Source organism: Oncorhynchus mykiss, chromosome 30, assembly GCF_057628025.1.
Source record: "Oncorhynchus mykiss isolate SJ-2025 chromosome 30, ASM5762802v1, whole genome shotgun sequence".
Lineage (NCBI taxonomy): Eukaryota > Metazoa > Chordata > Actinopteri > Salmoniformes > Salmonidae > Oncorhynchus > Oncorhynchus mykiss.
The window spans coordinates 36,258,718-36,281,131 of NC_143051.1; the positions used below are offsets into that span (position 1 = coordinate 36,258,718).

Genomic DNA, 22,414 nt, shown 5'->3' on the forward strand with positions numbered 1-22,414 from the left:
ATTCCAGTGAGATTGCTAAGGCGAACACCGCCACGTTTAGTTTTGCCCAACCTAGGTCGAGGCACAGACACGGTCCCAATGGGGATAGCTGAGCTGACTACACTGACTGTGCTAGTGGCAGACTCCACTAAGCTGGCAGGGTGGCTAACAGCCTGTTCTGCACCCTATAACATTGTGGAGCTAGAGGAGTTAGAGCCCTGTCTATGTTGGTAGATAAGATGAGTGCACCCCTCCAGCTAGAATGGAGTCTGTCACTCCTCATTAGGCCAGGCTTGGTACTGTTTGTGGGTGAGTCCCAGAAAGAGGGCCAATCATCTACAAATTCTATCTTTTGGGAGGGGCAGAAAACAGTTTTCAACCAGCGATTGAGTTGTGAGACTCTGCTGTAGAGCTCATCCCTCCCCCTAACTGAGAGGGGGCCAGAGACAATTACTCGATGCCGACACATCTTTCTAGCTGAATTACACGCTGAAGCTATGTTGCGCATGGTGAACTCTGACTGTTTCATCCTAACATCGTTGGTGCCAACGTGGATAACAATATCCCTATACTTGCCAGTTTTAACCGTAGTCAGCACCATCTTCAGGTTAGACTTCAAGTCTGTAGCCCTGCCCCCTGGTAAACAGTGTATGGTCACTGGATTATTATTTTGTGTCTAATACTACAGGTAATGGAGTCACCAATGACTAAGGTGTTCAATTTGTCAGAGATAATGTTGGGAGGCTTCGGCTTCTCAGACCCCGTAACGGGTGGAGGAGAGACCAGAGAAGGCTCGACCTCTGACTCCGACTAGTTGCTTAATAATGGGGAGAACCGGTTGAAAGTTTCTGTCTGCTGAATGAGCGACACCGGTTGAGCATTCCTTCAGCATTTCCTTCCAGAAGCCATGAGAAAATTGTCAGGCTGTGGGGACTGTGCAAGGGGATTTATACTACTATTTGTGCTTATTGGTGGCACAGACGCTTAAATTACTCTTACCTAACGATTGCGCCTGAAGCTGGGCTTGCAGCAAGGCTATCCTCACCATAAGGCGATTGTTCTCCTGTATATTATGAGTACAGCGACTACAATTAGAAGGTTTAATGTTGCTACTCAGCTTCGGCTGGTGTAGGTACTGACGAACCACGTCCAGATAAAGTGTCCGGGGTGAAAAAGGTGAATGAAAAAAGTCGAGCGAGGGAAAACACAACAATTATAAACGGTAATTAAAAAGTAAAAAAACGTAAAGTTGACAGGTAGCAAAGAAACGTTAGCATTGACGGCATAGATATGGCCACCCATAAGTTCCTCTCTAGGTTCCTTCCTAGGTTCAACCATTCTATTGAGTTTTTTCCGAGCTACGTGCTTCTACATCTGCCTTTCTTGCTGTTTTATGCTGGGTTTCTGTACAGCACTTTGTGACATCGGCTGATGTAAAAAGGGCTTTATCACTAAATGTGATTGATCGAATGCTCCTTCTGTACCTGTATTGATACGTCACATCGCATGTTATGGATCTTTATAATTCTTTCATTGTTAATTAATAACTTCACCTTATATTAAATTAGAATGCATTTATTTTCACCTGAGAAGGAACTTTTGTGGTGGACACTTTTTTATACACAAATCTTAAAGTGCCCTGAAAAGCAGAACAATGGAACTAATATTAAGATTAAAAGCAAGAGTAATTCCGAATAACCTATTTACTGTGATAAAATATGTATATGTAAATATTTCACTCGGTCAAATAGCAATACAAAAAAAATATTTTATTTGGGTACATTTCAATATTTGTACAATGAGAAATTAAATCATTTACCATTTGTATAATGACCTATTTCTGTCCGAAGACAATCACATGAATACTTCACTTGTTTACATAGCAAAGGAACTCACGGCTTGATTGACTATAAAACATTAGTATACACCGATTTTGGGCATTGCAACCCTATCAACCAGTGTTTCAGTTCTACATTTTGAAATACACAGAGAACACACAAACCTCCAGCAGGTCACTGTAAAACACACAAATTGAGAGAAAGATTATTCTCCTACGCTCTTATTCAGTTTTTAAAGGGATACGTTAGGATTTGGCAATGGTGCCCTTTATCGTCTTTCCCAGAATCAGATGAACTTGTGGATACCATTTTTATGTCTCTGTGTCCTGTATGAAGGAAGTTAGCGGTAATGCTAATGCCAATGCTAACTAGTGTTAACACAATGACAGGAAGTTCCAGTCATTTCGCTAACGCTAATTAGCAATTGCACTAGTCAACAACTAGCGTTAGCAGTCATTGAGCTAAAAGGAAGTTAACAGTTGCGCAAGTTAGCAACTTTATTCAAACCGCACGCAGAGACTTAAAACTGGTATCCATGAGTTCCTCTGACTCTGGGAAAGTAGATAACGGGCCTCATTGCCAGAATCCCCAAATTACCCTTTAATAACACTCTCAGAAAGGTGCAGTCAATGTGACTCTTGTCCTCTATGTGGTGCTCAATGCCATAGTGAATGTATTATCAGGCTGGCTGTCGAACCAAACAGTAGAGTCAGGGAGTAACTGAAGACATGGCTGCCCCCTGCTGGTGTGGTGAGAGTGGTTGACCATGTGGCGGTTGTGGCGGTTGTGGTGGCATTTGTTGGTCCTATTGTAGAATTCTGTTGGTCGGTTGTTGGTCCTATTGTAGAATTCTGTTGGATGAAAATGAAGTATTTACATTAGGCTATATGTTAATTCAGGATTATTTCACCCGTGTCTATTAACTGAAATGAATTAGGGACAGTTTGAAAATTACTGGTGTGGATGGCCAGGTGGCGGTTGTGGCAGTTGTGACGGTTGCTGGTCCTATTGTAGAATTCTGTTGGTCTGTTGTTGGTCCTATTGTAGAATTCTGTTGGTCTGTTGTTGGTCCTATTGTAGAATTCTGTTGGTCTGTTGTTGGTCCTATTGTAGAATTCTGTTGGTCTGTTGTTGGTCCTATTGTAGAATTATGTTGGTCTGTTGTTGGTCCTATTGTAGAATTCTGTCGGATGAAATTGTTCATTAAGCATTCATTTACCCATGTCTATTTGAAACTGAACTTAATTAGGGACCATTTGAAATTACTGGAGGGGATTACAATATAACTTTTCAGGTTTTACTTCTTGCATCCTTGCCAAATGTCCTAATCTGTTTGCATGCACTACGCTTTTCCACACACATACTATACCACAGGTCAATATAGTCTGCCAGTCTCACCGTTTGTCCTGACCTCTATCCACCATTTATAGTGGTGGATCGTTGGTCCAGATCTCCAATAGTCTAACTAACAATCATACCACACATAAAATCATTCAAAGGCGCGACAATTTTCTATGTCAATCCACAAGAACAAGGGGAGTAGCTGACAGGCAGCGGAGAGGCAGGTGTGTGACACGCAGCTCAAAAAGCTTCCCTATTGGTCTTGTTTAGGGACAATAAAATGATCCTACTTAGACTTGTCTACAACACCACAATGCAATTAATAATAGTTTTCAAGCGAGTATAAAATTCTGTAAACTGCAAAAAAATAAAAAATAATTTGAATAACAGAGCAAACGCTCTTTGATTTGAATGTTTCATTCGATTTGGATCAGTTGTGGGTCTACTCTCAACAGTTTATAAGGTCTAGAAAGGCACAGCAGCAGGCCAGTCTGGTTTTATTTCTGTCTGATGGGGATCATCATTCTCCCAAATCCTCCTATAATAATGTGGCCAAATATAATCCCTGCAGGCCCAGTTATTCCGGAAACTCAAAGCTCGCTCTGCCTCCTCTCAGATCCGAGTGGCTATTCCTCCCACACCTAGAACCTAACACATCAAAATGGCCTAAACATTTGTCATTTAACTTTAAAAAAAACACAACCAGTTATAATGTTTTAATTGGGTTAAGCTACTTCAAACGTCTCATGTAGGCTACCTGCTCACGGTTGTCCACTCCACTTTAATATAAATCCAGCATCCAAACTGTGCACTGGCTATTTAATGTATGGAAAGAGACATCTGTTACAAAACCCAAACATTTTTGAATGGCATTCGGAGATTGTCAAGCCAAGCCTTTGCTAGTGGGTACAAGGTAGGGAGGGATGTATTTTGTTTTTGTCGAGATTGACATATTCGTAGTAATTTTGATAGTGGTGTTGAAAACGCAAATCATGATGTTGAGCGCCCGAAGTCAGTAATCGGTATGCAGATATGCTTTGTTTATTGGCTGTGTGGTGCATTGGCTGTTCCTTGCATATACATTTGTTGCATATATTTTATATAATTAAGCAATAAGGCCCGAGGGGGTGTGGTATATGGACAATATACCACGGCTAAGGGCTGTTCTTATGCACGACGCAACGCAGGAGAGCAGTAAATATACATATTTTGTCATACCCATTGTATACGGTCTGATATACCACAGCTGTCAGTCAATCAGCATCCTGGGCTCGCACCACCAAGTTTAGAAAATCTGATTACCCCCTAGCTGATCATTATTTTCAACCGCCTCTGATTGTAGTGTAATGAAACAGTCTAGAGTAAGCTCGTCTGTGGTGGTTGGTGAACCCTCAACGTTCTGGCCCGTAGCCCTGCGTGGCATCAACTGTGCCACAAAAGCATGCTGTAGTGGCAAAGTCGGCATCCACATTTATAAACACAGGGTCTCTACAGGTATTGTTATTTTTGGTCATAATAATTATTTTTGAGTTAATTCAATGAGGGGGAAGGGTGTGCAATTTTATTTTTACAGTACAAGGGGAGGGTCATGTGAAAATGTTTTTTATGTTGGGAAGGGGGTGCGTAAAAAAAAAAAAAATGAAACCTGGAGTTGTAATTTTTTTTACTGACCATCAAACATTGCAATTTTCCACCTTTGTGTTATTAAAACTGCACGGGGAAACATTTTGGTGCAAATATATGACAGGGGCTCCTGGTTTGACTGTTGGCCTGAATTGGGGTCCCAGGGCATGAAAAGGATGAACGCCCCTGACCTAATGTCACTTTTGAGCATATAAACAGTCCAACTAAAAACACTGTTCTATAACTACATTTACTCATTGAATGATCCTCAAATTATTGAACCTCAAATTTCAACATACTGCATCAGCTATGATCAGAATTGTTGAGTTCACTAAACACTCTAGGTTGAATCAGATCTCCCCATCTCTCCATCCTTTCTTTAAGTTTAAAACTTGTTCAGCTTTTATTTCTGAATAAGGAATAAGTACATTCATTACCTGTGCCATGGTGGATGCCAGCAAGGCCAGTGTGCCGAGTCCCAGAACCAGGCACTTCATATTGCAGAAAGGCGAGGTGTCTCGTGGGCCAGATACTAGAGGAAACTGCTGTCCTGGGTTGACTATCCTGGGTTTGCTATCGTTGATCTGATCTGGCTGTGTAGAGACTCCAGCTGAAAGTGAGCCTGGTCTTATATAATGTGGCAAAATCACCCTCCCCACCTTAGATACCGGCTGTCCAGGAAACAGCCCTGACCAGCTTACGTTAGATAAGGAGGACAATAAATGCAAAGTTGCCAAAGCTCTGCCCATTCATTCTCAAGGACACTGATTCACTGTCTGAATCTATAATTTTCTGTTGTGTATCTCTGTTTCCTTGTTCCGTGCAATATAATATATTTTCCAGCGGTAACAATGTCGATGATGTCAGGCATTGAAAATGTTGCACCAATAAACTTGACTTCATATTTGATTTGACCTGCCTTGTTGTTTGATACTTGTAATAATTCTACGTTGTGCTGTGTAGATTTTGGCAGACATTGTGCGCTAATGTCTACCTCAGTAACAATGGAGATGAATGGCCATTTTAAAGTGCTTGAGATTGTGCATCGATCCCCTTTGGACCAGGGCCCATAGTAGTGTGCACTATAGGCAATAGGGGTTTCATTTGGGAAGCCCCTTAGTAACCAAGAAAAAACAATTACCTAATTAGATTCTAAGATTCACACAGGTGTCGAGTCGACCCCATGTCGGCTAGGGGGTCGACTCGGCCCGAGGGGGTGTGGTATGTGGCCAATACACCACGACTAAGGACTGTTCTTATGCACAACGCAACGCGGAGTGCCTGCATACAGCCCTTAGCCATGGTATTTTGGCCATACACCACAAACCCCAGAGGTGCCTTATTGCGATTACAAACTGGTTACCAACAATTAGAGCAGTAACAATATGTGTTTTGTCATCGTCTGATATACCACGGCTTTCAGCCAATCAGCATTCAGGGCTCGGACCACCCAGTTTATAACAATCTGTTGAACCCTTGAGGAAAATGTGAGCGCTTTAATCTGGTATGATTGGCTAATTCATCCCCCTCCTCTCCCCTGTCACTATTCCCCAGGTCGTTGCTGTAAATGAGAACGTGTTCTCAGTCAATTTACCTGGTAAAATAACGGATAAATACAAATAAATAAATTGACATGAACCAGATCATAAATGACAGTTACTTGGTAATCCATGCCTCCCTCCAAGCTACGGAAAGTCGTTAGAATGGCTCCCTCACCACTTCACCTGTTTCCTTATGACTGAGACATGAAACACTTTGTCTGGCTGCCTGAATCTTTCTGCGGTCAACAATGCTACATTGTTGCATGGGTTGCTAGACCACAAAAAGTATTTTTCCAACAAGTACATGTATTCTCTCCCAATTTCCCAATTCAATTTGGTTCATTTTCCGAGTTAACAGAATCTCCCTCAAACTCCTAAAACAGCTCAAATAGTTGATTTACTATCAGGCTAACAACTATTGTCCGTAAGAGTATTCAAGAGTAGTTTCATTTAGGCAAACAATTTTGAAAAAAATATATTTCTGACATCATACACCCTGACCAGACAGGTTTTATCCCGGGCCGACATGTATACTACAATTTTCAACGTAATATATCACGATCATAAGGTTGAGACAGTGGTAATAGCTCTTGACGCAGAGAAGGCATTTGATCAGATTGAGTGGAAGTACATGATGTCGGTTCTGGAGCATTTTGAGTTTGGAAAGTAATTTATTAATTGGTTAATAATCATTTATGCACACCCAATGGCGTCGGTGCTAACCAATCAGGAAATGTTGCAGTCATTCCGCCTGTTCAAGGGCTGCCGACAAGGGTGCCCTATTTCGCCTGCTCTCTTCGCTATAGCCATGAAACCCCTTGCTACTCGCATTCGGGCATGTGCCGATATAGCTTCTGTTAAAATAAAAGACACGCAGCACAAAATGTCCCTATATGCAGAGAATGTTCTTTTGTTTTTATCCTCGCCTAAAACTTCTATTCCCCACTTACTTAACTTGATAAACACATTCGGCTCCTTCTCTGGCTACAAGATAAACTGGCAAAAAAGCAAATTGATGCCAATATCACGGCCTGTGGATATGCAATTTCTGCAATCTACCCCGTTTAGAACAGTGATGGACAAGTTCACAAGCCTTGGCATTGTAGTGACAAGAGACCTTGATCAGCTACTGAAAGCGATTTGGGACATGAACATTTATCAGCTTAATAAACTAAATATAGATTTTTGGAAAACTCTTCTCCGATGTTTGGTCGTATAAACGCTATTAAAATGGTTGTCCTACCCAGGTTTCTTTACCTATTCCAATGTCGACCCAATTTCATACCACAAAGCTATTTTAAGTAACTGGATTCAATAGTAATTCCATTTTTATGGGATAACAAGGCAGCCAGAATTTCAAAGAAGCATTTATGCAAGGACAAGGTAGAGGGGGGCTTTGGCCTTCCTCACTTCAAACTGTATTATTGGGCTGCTAATCTGAACATTGTGTCTTTCTGGAGGGAAAGTTTACCTGCGATGAGCTAGAAGGATATGACTGCATGGCTTTTGATTGAGCAGGCCTCCTGTCAACGTTCCTCACTCCCTGCACTTGTTATTAGTCCATCATATGTGAATAAAGCCACTTATGACTCTCATCCAGTCATTTGTCATACTCTTAGGATCTGGAAACAGATTGGGTATTTTCTTAACATACCCACTGTATACATTGACAACCCGATTTGCCTGACTCATGCTTTCCACCCTGCATTGGATGATGTGGTGTTTTCACAGTGGAGGGAGAAGGGGCTCACAACAATTGGTCATTTATACATTTATGGTCAGTTAGCTTCATTTCAACAATTACAGGGAAAGTTCAACATGCCAACAACACATTTTTTCAGATACCTCCAAATCAGGAATTTCTTAAAGACACATATCCCACAGTGTGGCATTCAGCCAAATAATCCTACATTAGATAGCCTGATCCTTGTCAAACCCCATTCAAAAGGGTCAGTCTCTAGACTGTATGATGTGCTACAGGCCCACATAGAGTTATCCACAGACACCATTAACTTGGTTCAGATATCTCAGATGAGGACTGGGTAGAAGCTCTCAGGAATATAAACCACAGTTCAGTGAATGCCAGACACAACCTTGTACAGTTTAAGGTGATACACAGGTTATATTACTCAAAAGTGAAACTGCATAAAATATTCCCGGACACCTCACCACTGTGTGAGAGGTGCAAGCAGGATGAGAGGACGTTGACCCACTTATTCTGGACATGTCCTAAGTTACATGCTTACTGGGCTCTCATTTTTGATGACTTATCTATCTAAAGCCTTCGATAGAGTTCTAGCCCCAGACCCATTGATCGCTCTGTTTGGTACAGTGGATGGGAATAACCAGGAGGGGAAGGATGTCTCTCTTTGTACTCTATTAGCCAAAAGGCTCATATTGCAATTTTGGAAACTGGAGACTGTACCTACCTTTGAAATGTGGTTACAGGATTTAGGGAATGTAATACATATGGAAAATATTCAATACAATACCTCCAATAGAAGTCCAATGTTTTACAAAATATGGCAGCCGATACTGGATAAATGGTCTAGTCGCGCTTCATAACTGGGTTGACGATCTGCTGCTACTCTGTGCTGTACTCCACTCAATATTTATTTTGGGCTTAACTACACTGCTTGTAATGACTATATGCTGTCTTCTTATACATGCACCACCTAATAGGATTTAGTTTTATTTTGTGTATGTGTGAGTTAAGTTTTGTTTTGTCCTGTAAATTGGCCATCCCAATGTCAAGGTTTGTATTGCTGTCTTTTTTCATTTATTCTTTTATTGGAAAATAATAAACATATTCTATACTTTTTTAAATAGTTGTTTTATTTCACAATTCATAGTGTAACTATGTCATTTCATGTTCTCTTGAATTGGGCCTGTCCTCCTAATAAGCATTTTGTTTGAGTTTGTGTTGTGTTTGTATTGCTAGTTAATCATCAGTTACGACTGCTGACTGGGGTCAGTCTGACTCCAGAGGCACAGTTTTGGTCATAGTCCAAAGGTGGTTTATTCAATTCTTAGATTTTTTTCATGACTTTGTCAATCAACTTCTTCGTAATAGATATAAGTTATGGCACAGTGTTTCTTTATCAATATGGACTTATTCAAAATACAAGTCATTTGGGGTCATTTTGATGCCAGGATAACAACCACCTGAGCCACTGCCTGTTCACCCCGCTATCATCCAGAAGGCGAGGTCAGTACAGGTGCACCAAAGTTGGGAACAAGAGACTGAAAAACAGCTTCTATCTCAAGGCCATCAGACTTTAAATAGCCATCACTAGCACATTTGAGGCTGCTGCCTGTATACACAGACTTTAAATCATTGGCCACTTTAATAAATGGAACACTAGTCACTATAATAATGTAACTTTAATAATGTTTACATATCTTGCATTACTCATGTATATACTGTATTCCATACTATTCTACTGTATCTTAGTCTATGCCGCTCTGACATTGCTCATCCATATATTTATGCATTCTTAATTCCATTCCTTACTTAGATTTGTGTGTATTGGGTATATGTTGTGAAATTGTTAGATATTACTTGTTAGATATTGCTGCACTGTCAGAACTAGAAGCACAAGCATTTCGCTACACCCGCAATAATATCTGCTAAACACGTGTATGTGACCAATACATTTAGATTTATGTGCAAATCTGCCAATGGTATACAAAGTCTGCCAATGGTATAAATACTTGATAGAAATGCAAAACAGAACTCAGATACAATGTAAATCTACACAGAGAGCTATATAGTTGGGTTGGCTGAAAACTTCACAATAATGATGAGTCCAAATCGATGTGGCCGGAAGGTGTGTGTTGTTATGATTCTAAACGGTCAGATAGCTAGCAACAATGACAAGAAGCTGCCTTGTGGGAATCGTCGGTGGCTCGTTTCAGCTCCTTGTATCTTGTTATTGATACCATGTGTTGTTATGAGGTGTTTTGGCTGATGTCATGTCAAAAATTAGCTAGCTAGCTAACCAACAACTGTACCGATTTATTTGAGAGACAAGTTCTCATTGTGCAAATATTTGTATGTTTTCAATAAACCTTTGGAGACAGAAAATGTTTACATGTTGTCAACAGTCTAAGGCTGTCACGCCTGCTCCCGCTCCCCCACTCTGGCGCTCGAGGGCCCATCATTACGCACGGTCGGTAAACAACCAACCCATAGTTATTCTAGGGCAAATCTAAAAACAAGATTTTATTTTAATCTGGGTTTCTCTAGAATCATGATATTAAGTTATACCTATTATCAGAGGGTGGAGGGGGATCTACATCAGTAATTTTAACCAGACAGATCACCTGCAGAGATGGAGCACCTTATATATTCGCCTATGGTATAATTGGTACCAAATCCAAATGACCTTACATATATGCTTAGTTGCAGTCAAAACAGCTCAAATAGTCTGTCAGTGGTATGAATACTAGGTAGAACTGTAATACAAAAACCAGCTTCCCTCTAAATGTACACATAGTGCTGTGATTGTGTGTATTTTCAGATTGTTGGTTATTCTAAGGGAAATGTTATAGAAATACACACATTTCTATAAATTCATCCAATATTATATATGTGCTACTTGTTATGTTATTCGTGTTGATATAACATTTGGTTTGAAGTGACTTTGAGGATTTAGGCATGCTTTTTGAGGCATCCTGCCATAGGCCCTACCACTACCAGTATTTCACTAACAGCGATGCTAATGCTGGCTGTGGGGTAAGTAAATGAAGAAAACTAAGCAATATTTTTTGGTCATTGTCTCCCAAGATCAATGGATAAATCACTTTTTGTCATATAACCATATTTCAAATGTTGCTGTACCCTTTAAATGCAATTAGTTTTTTTACCCCATATATAGGACAAAATTAAAATATATATATATTTTTAAGTACTACAATACAATGGTAATACAATACAGTACAATGGTACTACTTTACAAGTATGTTTTTTATTCACAGCTACAATACAATCAAACGTTTCACATGTTCTATGTGTATGTCAATTGTAAGAATGTTTGTAGCTTGTGCTCCTGATTATGTTTTCGGGAATATTGCGTATGGGTGATATAAATATTCATGGTGGGGGGCACCAGTCATTGGCAGTGGTGAATCGGGGGGTGGGGCTCAGTGCTCGTCATTTCGATCTGTCTTTCTCGGTCCCAAAGCACTTCATAGCTCCTTCATACAATAAATGCAAGGTGTGTGACATTAGCAAGGTACATGCCCATGCCTAACAAATAGTATACACAGCTCACCTACTACAATTTCCACTTTTTATATAGCAACTCCGTAATTATCATTCATTATTATTATTCATTGTTATTATTCATTTTCCATGATTATTCTTCATTGTTACGAAGCCTGCACCTGTGAAACTGCACACAGTTCTTAGTGAATTAATGTGAAGTAATGTACTCTTTTAGAGTGCATTTTCATAGGTCAAGATCTGTAGAAGGAAACGGGAAACATGGGCCAGTAAAGTGTTTCCGCAGGGCTGTGTTCTTAGTCATATACCATTTGGATCATTATGGAGATCAGGGGCCCCAGAAGGAGACTGCAAGAGCCCAGCAGGGCTGATGTACCTCCATCGGGTGTTGGTGACATATGGCTGGTAGCAGTTATGTTGGTTTGGTTTGCTGCGTTGTACTCCGTGGTCTGCAGGGACTCCAGGGTTGTGGGGGTTTGGGTGGTTGCGGTGGTTGCGGTGGTTGCGGTGGTGGTGATGTAAGTGACTTGAGTAGAGTGTGTGGACTGTGGGCCCAGGGTTCTAGCGGCCGTAGTTGTATGGTTGGAGACAGGTGTGGTCGGAGGTTCAATGGTGACATTAATGCTGATGTTGTTATTGGAGGTTGTCATCATGGAGGAATTGTTTGGAAACGTGGTGTTTGTTAAGGGTTGGTTGCTGACTGGGTTTGAGGAGATAGTTGCTGGTACTGTCGTACTGTTTGTGGGGATAACAGCTGTGCTGGTAGCTATGTTGGTAGCCTGTCAAAGATCAGAGGAAAAAGATAAATCAGATATAGCTAAAGTGCCATCAGAAAGTATTCACACCCCCTTGACTTTTTCCACATTTTGTTGTGTTACATTCTGAATTTAAAATTTATTCAATTGTGATTTTGTGTCACTAGCCTACAAACGATACCATTTTTTTCAAAAGTATTCAACCCCTTTGTTGTGGCGAGTCTAAATATGTTCAGGAGTAAACATTTGCTCAACAAGTCACATAATAAGTACATGGACTCACTCTGTGTGCAATAATAGTGTTTAACATGATTTTTTAATGACTACCTAATCTCTGTACCCCACACATAATTATATGTAAGGTCCCTCAGTTGAGCAGTGAATTTCAAACACAGATTTAACCACAAAGACCAGATTTTCCAATGCCTCGCAAGGAAGGGCACCTATTGGTAGATGGGTAAAAAATAAAAAAGCAGACACTGAATATCCCTTTGATCATTGTGAAGTTATGAGTTACACTTTGGATGGTGTATCAATACACCCAGTCACTACAAAGATACAGACGTCCTTCCTAACTCAGTTGCCGAAAGGGAATGAAACCGCTCAGGGATTTCAACATGAGGCCAATGGTGACTTTAAAACAGTTACAGAGTTTGACAGGCTGTGATAGGAGATAACTAAGGATGGACAACAACATTGTAGTTACTCCACAATACTAACTTAAATTACAGAGTGAAAAGAAGGAAGCCTGTACAGAATAAAAAATATTCCAAAATATGCATCCTGTTTACAATGAGGAACTGAAGTTAAACTGCTATGAACTTCATGCCCTGAATACAAAGCGTTCTGTTTGGGGCTAATCCAACACAACACATCACTGAGTACCACTCTTCATATTTTCAAGCGTGGTGGTGGCTGCGTCCTGTTATGGGTATGCTTGTCGTCTGCAAGGACTAGGGAAGTTTTTAGGATAAAAAGAAACGGAGTAGAGCTAAGCACAGGCAAAATCCTAAAGGAAAACCTGGTTTAGTCTGCTTTTCAACAGACACTGATAGACAAATTCATCTTTCAGCAGGTCAATAACCTAAAACACAAGGCCAAATCTACACTGGAGTAGCTTACCATGATGACATTGAATGTTCCTGAGTGGGCAGGTTACAGTTTTGACTTAAATCGGCTTGAAAATCTATGGCAAGACTTGAAAATTGCTGTCTAGTAATGATCAACAACCAATTTGACAGAGCTTGAAGAATTTTTAAAAGAATAATGTGCAAATATTGTACAATCCAAGGTGTGCAAAGCTCTTAGAGACATGCCCAGAAAGACTCACAGTTGTAATCGCTGCCAAAGGTGATTCTAACATGTATTGACTCAGTGGTGTGACTACTTATGTAAATGAGATATTTATATATTTAATTTTAAACATATTTTCACTTTGTCATTATCGGGTATTGTGTATAGACGGGTGAGAAACAAATCTATTAAATCAATTTTGAATTCAGACTGTAACACAACAAAATGTGGAATAATTCAAGTGGTATGAATACATTTTGAAGGCAATGTATATCATGTCATTGTAATTTATGACACAAGCAACGAGCAATAAGCTAATTGAGGTGCCCTACTATAGCGCCCTTATATGAACTATGTCATGATGCATAAATGGTCATGGATCTAAATGTAATGTCAGTCGTCATATGATCACAGGCATAACTGACTGTACGTTTGTTTATCCCATGTGTGTTGTTGTTTTTGTCGCACCGCTTTGCTTTATCTTGGCCAGGTCGCATTTGTTAATGAGAACTTGTTCTCAACTGGCCTACCTGGTTAAATAAAGGGGAAATAATAATAAAAAATAAAAAAATAACTTCATGGCCAATATTAAATTATAATTTGTCATTTCATATCTACGTCATTAATTATCATGCCAATTCATTTCAAGCAAAGATGCATTGATAAAAAGCACATTCCCACAGTAAGTATCCATTATGGTGATGTGTGAGAGGTGGTTGGGGACTGGACAGACTGGACTGTGTTAAGGCCGCTACACACTTCACACTACAGAGGTTCGTTCCAAAATTTGAGCCACGCAAAGTATAAAGAAATAGATGTGAAAACGACCCACCATCGCTGTGTTTATAGCGGCCTTTAGCCGAGGATTGGCTCCAATTGTCTGATGGCTGAGATAAAGTCCTCCCACACTCTGTCTCCGAGTGGTCGACAATGACTCACTGCTATGCCACCAAAGGTCAACCACCCATGACCCTACCTGACTGCACCAGCCACACTTACTTTGCATTTGGCTCCGGTTCGCATTGGTTGACAGTTGCAGTCTGTACTCTCAGTGTTACATAAGTGTTCACTCTCTCCTCTGCCTTTCATCTGGTCTAATCTAGCAGTCTGTTTTGTTTTTACAGATTAGTCCTATCTCTTCATCTCCTCTCACCTGAGCTTTCCCATACACAATCATAGACACATTTACATGTTTGTCATTTAGCAGACGCTCCTATCCCGAGCGACTTACAGGAGCAATTAGAGTCAAGGGCACATCAACAGATCTTTCACACAGTCAACTCATGGATTCAAACCAGTGACCTTTCGCATACTGGCCCAACGCTCTTATAACTGCTAGGCTACCTGCCGCCCCGGAGGGAGAGGAGAGATTGGTGACAGGGAATTGTTGCCTTGGTTGGTTATAAATAGCACTTCATCCTATTTGAACACTCAAAGCACCTCTACAAGGAGTCAAAAGCGTTCCACGGGATGCTATGCTGGACCACCTTGACTCCAATGCTTGCCACAGTTGTGTCAAGTTGGCTGGATGTCCTTTAGGTGGTGGACCATTCTTGATACATACGGGAAACTGTTGAGCGTGGAAAATCCCAGCAGCATTGCAGTTCTAGACACAAACCGGTGCGCCTGACACCTACTACCATACCCCGTTCAAAGGCAGTTAAATCTTCTGTCTTGCCCATTCACCCTCTGAATGGCACACACACAATAAAAAAATCCTTCTTTAACCTGTCTCCTCCCCTTCATTTACGCTGATTAGGGTGGATTTAACAAGTGACATCAATAAGGAATCATAGCGTTCACCTGGTTTCACTTGGTCAGTCTGTCATTGAAAGAGCAGGTGTTCATAATGTTTTGAACACTCAGATTAACGCTGTAGTGATCAAACACTGTTCATTAGATAAATAACAGAACAAGCACTAGTGCCCAGAGGATCTATGTCCTTTTTCTGCGCTCTCTAGCTCTGGGTTGAACACGTTTACTGCAACCCAGATCATTAAGCAGCCTACATATGGTATTGTTACGATATCATATCAACTGATTAATATTGTCATGTCTATTTACATGCGGACTGCAGTTGGTTTCAATTGATAGCTGTTACAATCATATAAGACTTTACAAAAGGAAGTGAGATAACGCAAATAATCTAATTATGTATAGTATGAAAATGCCCCAAAAAAACCTGGTGTATTTCTTATCACTGTCACTGATGGCATTGACTGAGTATAGTTAGTAAGACCAAGTATATATTAATGCTATCCTATCATGTAATTTGTCTACATTACCTATAATAATGCATTTTAGGTTACTAAACACATCGGTCTACGGGACCTCAGTAGGTACAGCACGGCGCTTGCCAGACCAGGATTGTGGGTTTGAATCCTGGGACCAACCATACGTAAAATGTATGCACGCATCACTGTAAGTCGCTTTGGATAAAGACATCTACTAAATGGTATATATTATTATTATTATTATTATATATATTACATTTGGGTTTGTAATATAATACTGTTCCCTTCACTGTGATTTGAAAATGAAAACAGAACTAATTTGACGAAGCAAAGAAACTGCTTGTGGACAGCTCACTTTTGTTTGCTATCTTTTAAATAAGCAGAGTCAAAGTGAATTTAAAACTATTATGTTTAGCTACAGCAAACACCAATTTAAAAGAGACAAATTCCAGATTGTACTACGTAATAGAATAACCTTGCTTGAATCTGTGTGCCAACCAGTGCCTTTAAAGGGGAACAAAGACAGAGTACAGTACACAGCATCACCTACCTCAATGAGAACCAATGGCAGAAAGGCCAGACAGGTTAACAGTACAAACTTCCCCATCTCTCTCCCAGTCGGTCTTCAGCGGTTTCCCGCTGTCTGTGTGGCAGAGCCCGGACTTCTCTCTGGCTTTTTATACTACCAGGTCCCTAAAAGTGATATGGTCCCATTGTCACGGACGCAGAGGCAACTGGGCACGTCTTACGTCACGATAATCACGTAGTAAATGGACTGATGCCAGTTCGCTCCATTAGGGTTTGGATACAGAGAGAGCAGATACTGAAATGTGCCCGATATGCAAAAAAAAGGAAGCAAATGAGTGATGTGTTGTGAACATAACATGACATGGCCCAGGGGGGTAGCTGAGGTTGAGGACACTAAAGAAGATGAATGTGATTCAACTAGATAGGCAGCATCTCTACTTAGGAATGCATTAGTCTTGCAACTTGTCCCACATACTGTAACAACTATTGACTATGGGACCTTTTTATCGTGACTATAGAGAACGATGCTATGTCCATGAATTTAGAGCACTGAACATGTTCCCTACCACAGGGCACCTGTACTGCACCACAGTTCAAGTCAGACTTGGGCCTCTCTCTCGCAGTCAATAAACTTTGTGTGGACGGAAGTGGAGGACGTAATAGTGTACATGGCTTTTGCGTTCTGGTGGTAGTGGAGGTTCGGATGAGAGAACTTTTAATGTCCATTTCTTTACCATGCTTGCTTCTTTTTGTTATATCTAAAAGGGGTAGGGGGAAAAAAGCATGGCAAATTAAAACCCACCTAAAGACCTAGTCATGATTCCTGCATTTTCACAGACCTTGTAACCAAAATACAGGTATCCGGGCTGTGTGAACGGTTCTCTGCATTTTTGTTACGTAAATTCAGCAGCACGTCCACTGTTTAACACTTCCCTAGTTTGAAATGCAAACAGCCCCCATAGTTTAATAACACCCGCCACCGCTCGCAATTTACCAGTTACCCACTGATATGTATGAAAGGGCAAGAAAATGGTCAATAAACGGCTGTTTGAAAGCGGGTCATATAAACATGGCCTTATATCTTCTGTCTGAAATTGATATTAGGCTCTGATTAATGTAATGCCTGTTTCCAGAGGACCTGCAGTTCGTCGAGCACACAGCCAGGTGTTACCTATTATTGTGCCAGGCAGGGGAGCGGCTTGCTACTGTGCTGCCCGACATGTGTTCGACATCTAATAAAAAGTCAGCAAACTTCATCACCAACCTTCTACTCAGAGTTGAACCTGAAATCACCTCCATGAAAAACCAACAGTGACTGAACCTGGATTTGAGAGAGTCTATCAGATACAGTGCATTCGGAAAGTATTCAGACTCCTTGACATTTTTTACATTTTGTTACATTACAGCCTTATTCTAAAATTGATACAAATGTATTTTTCCTCATCAATCTACACACAATATCCATAATGACAAAGCAAAAGCAGGTTTTTAGAAATGTTTGCTGATAAAAAAAAAAAAAAAATGAAATGGAAATATTACATTTACATAACTATTCAGACTCTTTCCTCAGTACTTTGTTTAAGCACCTAGTGATTAAAGCATCGAGTCTTCTTGGGTATGAAACCACAAGCTTGGCACACCTGTATTTGGATAGTTTCTCGCAAGAGAAGTTCGATCGGGTTTAAGTCTGAGCTCTGGCTGGGCCACTCAAGGTCATTCAGAGACTTGTCTCGAAGCCACTCCTGCATTGTCTTGGCTAGGTGCTTAGGGTTATTGTCCTGTTAGAAGGTGAACCTTCAGCCAAGTCTGAGGTCCTGAGCGCTCTGGAGCAGGTTTTCATCAAGGATCTCTCTGTACTTTGATCTGTTCATCTTTCCCTCAATCCTGACTAGTCTCCCAGTCCCTGCTGCTGAAAAACATTTCCACAGCATGATGCTGCCACCACCACCATGCTTTACCAAATAAATGGTGCCAGGTTTCTTCCTGTTATGATGCGTGTCGTTCAGGCCAAAGACTTCAATCTTGATTTCATCAGACTAGAGAATCTTGTTTCTCACGGTCTGAGAGTCTTTTAGGTGCCTTTTGGAAAACTCCAAGCGGGCTGTCATGTACCTTTTACTGAGGAGTGGCTTTCGTCTGGCCACGCTACCATAAAGGCCTGATTAGTGGAGTGTTGCAGAGATGGTTGTTCTTCTGGAAGGTTCTGCCATCTCCACAGAGTAACTCTGAAGCTCTGTCAGAGTGACCTTGATCACCTCTCTGACCAAGGCCCTTCTCCCCCGATTGCTCAGTTTGGCCGGGAGGCCAGCTCTAGGAAGAGTATTGGTGGTTCCAAACTTCTTCCATTTAAGAATAATGGAGGCCACTGTGTTCTTGGGGACCTTCAATGCGGCAGTACATTTTTTGGTACCCTTCACCCGGTCCGGGCCTCAACACAATCCCTTCTCGGAGCTCTACTGACAATTCCTTAGATCTCATGACTTGGTTTTTGCTCTGACATGCACTGTCAACAGTGGGACCTTATATAGACAGGTGTGTGCCCTTCCAAATGATGTCCAATCAATTGAATTTACCACAGGTGGACTTCAATCAAGTTGTAGAAACATCTCAAGGATGATTAATGGAAACAGGATGCACCTGAGGTCAATTTCGAGTCTCATATCAAACTTATGTAGGTTTTATTATATTTATTTTTGAGAAATGTGCAACAAATCTAAATACCTGTTTTCACTTTGTCATTATGGGGATTGTGTGTAGATTGATGCAAGAAATGTATTTAATCAATTTTAGAATAACGCTGTAACAAATGTGGAAAAAGTCTAAACTTTCCAAACGCACTGTAAACCAAACCACATGGGCTGGAATGTGACCACAAAAAGCAACATGGATTGTCTGGACCACATTGATGTCTGGCAGTGCTTAGTTCTCCCACCTGTTTGCTCAAAATGGTAATATGTCTCTGATATTGTTTTCTATTTAAATTAGGATATCAGCTGCTATTGTTCGCAGTTCCTGACTCAATGACAGTGACCCATATCAGCTGGACAAAGCAAACACTGGACACACGCTGGTGATTTAATTGACATTACGTTGAACCAACGTGGAATAGACGTTGAATTGACGTCTGTGCCCAGTAGACGAAGCCTTTGTAGGAGAGCCTTATCACCGGTCTTGTCATCACAAACACATTACCTGGTATAGGGCACTTTATTGTCTATTAGAGAGATAAGCCACTGCTCACATTCCATAATAGTAGCTACCATTGCTGCTGGTGCTACTTCTGACACTACAGTAGATATCCCAACAGTTAGTGAAGATCACGGTGTTCGTTGGAAATATACAGTATTTTACCAAATTGTATCTAGTACTATCTGTATCAATCTCATATATTTGATTCCCTGCCCTAAACGCTTCTCTATTTACGGCGTATGAATAGTTGATTTATCATGTCAGAATCCAATGTAAAAAATAAAAACTGCTCTTTGCTCTGACACACTGAAATGCAGCTAAGAACATCAGAGGTAGAGAGGAGGGGAGGGATTGGTACAGTAAGTTTTGTTTCTTCCATAAATGCAACTTCACCATGTGAAAGAAAAACACACAAAGCATGAAAATGACAAATGATAATGCAGTAAAGTGCATTGTTAACTTAATAGGGTCATGGTTTGTCTTAGATATGGCAGATTAGAGTAAATGTCCCTTCATCAAGAACAATCCCTAAAGCTTCCTTAAAGGTGTGGTGCTAGAGGTCCTTCTACATGGACATGTTGCAGGAACTCACATGAAATACAAACAAATATCACTTGAGGCATTCTCAGAATTGTTACTGATCAAAAATATAAACGCAATATGCAACAATTTCAAAGACTTTACTGAGTTACAGTCCATAAGGAAATCAGTCAATTGAAATACCAACTACTTTGCAGACAGAGTTCAGTGTGTCAAATCGGAGGGCATGCTGTCCGGTCCTCTGGCAGTCTCTATGGGGGTGCCACAGGGTTCAATTCTCGGGCCGACTCTTTTCTCTGTATATATTAATGATGTTGCTCTTGCTGCGGGCGATTCCCTGATCCACCTCTACGCAGACAACACCATTCTGTATACTTCCGGCCCGTCCTTGGACACTGTGCTATCTAACCTCCAAACGAGCTTCAATGCCATACAACACTCCTTCCGTGGCCTCCAACTGCTCTTAAACGCTAGTAAAACCAAATGCATGCTTTTCAACCGTTCGCTGCCTGCACCCGCACGCCCGACTAGCATCACCACCCTGGATGGTTCCGACCTAGAATATGTGGACATCTATAAGTACCTAGGTGTCTAGCTAGACTGTAAACTCTCCTTCCAGACTCATATCAAACATCTCCAATCTAAAATCAAATCTAGAGTCGGCATTCTATTCCGCAACAAAGCCTCCTTCACTCACGCCGCCAAACTTACCCTAGTAAATCTGACTATCCTACCGATCCTCGACTTCGGCGATGTCATCTACAAAATAGCTTCCAACACTCTACTCAGCAAACTGGATGCAGTTTATCACAGTGCCATCCGTTTTGTTACTAAAGCACCTTATACCACCCACCACTGCGACCTGTATGCTCTAGTCGGCTGGCCCTCGCTACATATTATTACAGACAAAAAAAAAAAAAAAAAATACTCTGTAGTGTCATCAGCTGTCCGGTTGGCTGGTCTCAGACAATCCCACAGGTGAAGAAGCCGGATGTGGAGGTCCTGGGCTAGCGTGGTTACACGTGGTCTGCGGTTGTGAGGCCGGTTGGACGTACTGCCAAATTCTTTAAAACACCATTGGTAGAGAAATTAACATTAAATGCTCTGGCAACAGCTCTGGTGGACATTCCTGCAGTCAGCATGCCAATTGCACGCTCCCTCAAAACTTGAGACATCTGTGGCATTGTGTTGTGTGACAAAACTGCACATTTTAGAGTGGCCTTTTATTGACCCCAGCACAAGGTGCACCTGTGTAATGTACATGCTGTTTAATCATCAGCTTCTTGATCTGTCACACCTGTCAGGTGGATGGATTATCTTGGCAAAGGAGAAATGATCACTAACAGGGATGTTTGTGCGCTAAAAGAGAGAAATACGATTTTTGTGCTGATGGAAAAATGTGGAGATATTTTATTTCAACTTATGGAACATGGGACCAACACTTTACATGTTGCGTTTATATTTTTGTACAGTATACATTTACCTTTAAGGAATATAGGAGACGCTCCTATCCAGTACCTTACAATTAGAATGTGTATTATTTAAAAAGTATCATATTTTAGAACAATACTACCAACATATTTTTACATACATGGACTACCAACGGGGGTCATTTTGACCACAAGAAGAAAGTACTGAAAAAAGCCACAATAATAGCATAATAGCAACTTAATTCTTACCAAAGCATCATTAAACATGTAAACAATGTTAGCAGATAGCAGTTAGGAATGCATTAGTCTTGCAACTAGCAGTTTTGTACCAAAACAGACTGATATTATAGCATAATTACAGTTCATTTGAAAGGTCTGTGACACGAAAAGAAATGTGGTAAATATTGAAGGGTGTTGTAGGAGTCCTGATGTGTGTTTGACCTCTAACAAAATGCATCCTCATTTACTGACCTCTGTTCTCATTCTATTCAGGGTTAAACCTGAAATCACCTCCAGGAAATACCAACATTTTTGACCAAAAACTCATTTTGGTCGTTTAAAAAAATAATCCCTGTTCTCAATTATCTGAATATAATTAGTTAGCAGTAAGTGAGTAATGCTACTGTGATATAGTTTCCTATTAGAGTTTTACTGTTTGCATTTCCTGAGATGATGATCGCAACCAAAATCTTTTTGTAAAAGCGTCACAATGTGATGCATATAAACTGATACCAAGCTGGATAATAACAATTCATATTCACTGAAACCAGCTGTTACCAAAGAAGACACTTCTTTACCTATGAGAGGCAAAGAGGAGGTTGACATGAAATGAACTGTGACTTGGCAAAGTTAATGTTACTCCTGACAAATAGCACTCATTACTATTCATGGATAAT

The 22,414-nt window shown here is 40.7% G+C and overlaps 1 long non-coding RNA gene and 1 other non-coding gene across 2 annotated transcripts; both read right to left on the reverse strand.

Moving 5' to 3' along the window:
• Positions 1–1,727: 1,727 nt before the first annotated feature.
• Positions 1,728–5,432, reverse strand: LOC118946521 (uncharacterized). The gene is made up of 3 exons (XR_005041396.2): positions 5,219–5,432; positions 2,773–3,000; positions 1,728–2,668 (listed from the first exon to the last, which is right to left on the reverse strand). It is a non-coding gene; the product is annotated as an uncharacterized LOC118946521 (long non-coding RNA).
• Positions 5,433–11,273: 5,841 nt separating this feature from the next.
• Positions 11,274–16,526, reverse strand: LOC110518543 (uncharacterized). Its single transcript, XR_016493637.1, has 2 exons — positions 16,382–16,526; positions 11,274–12,328 (listed from the first exon to the last, which is right to left on the reverse strand). It is a non-coding gene; the product is annotated as an uncharacterized LOC110518543 (transcript).
• Positions 16,527–22,414: the final 5,888 nt, after the last annotated feature.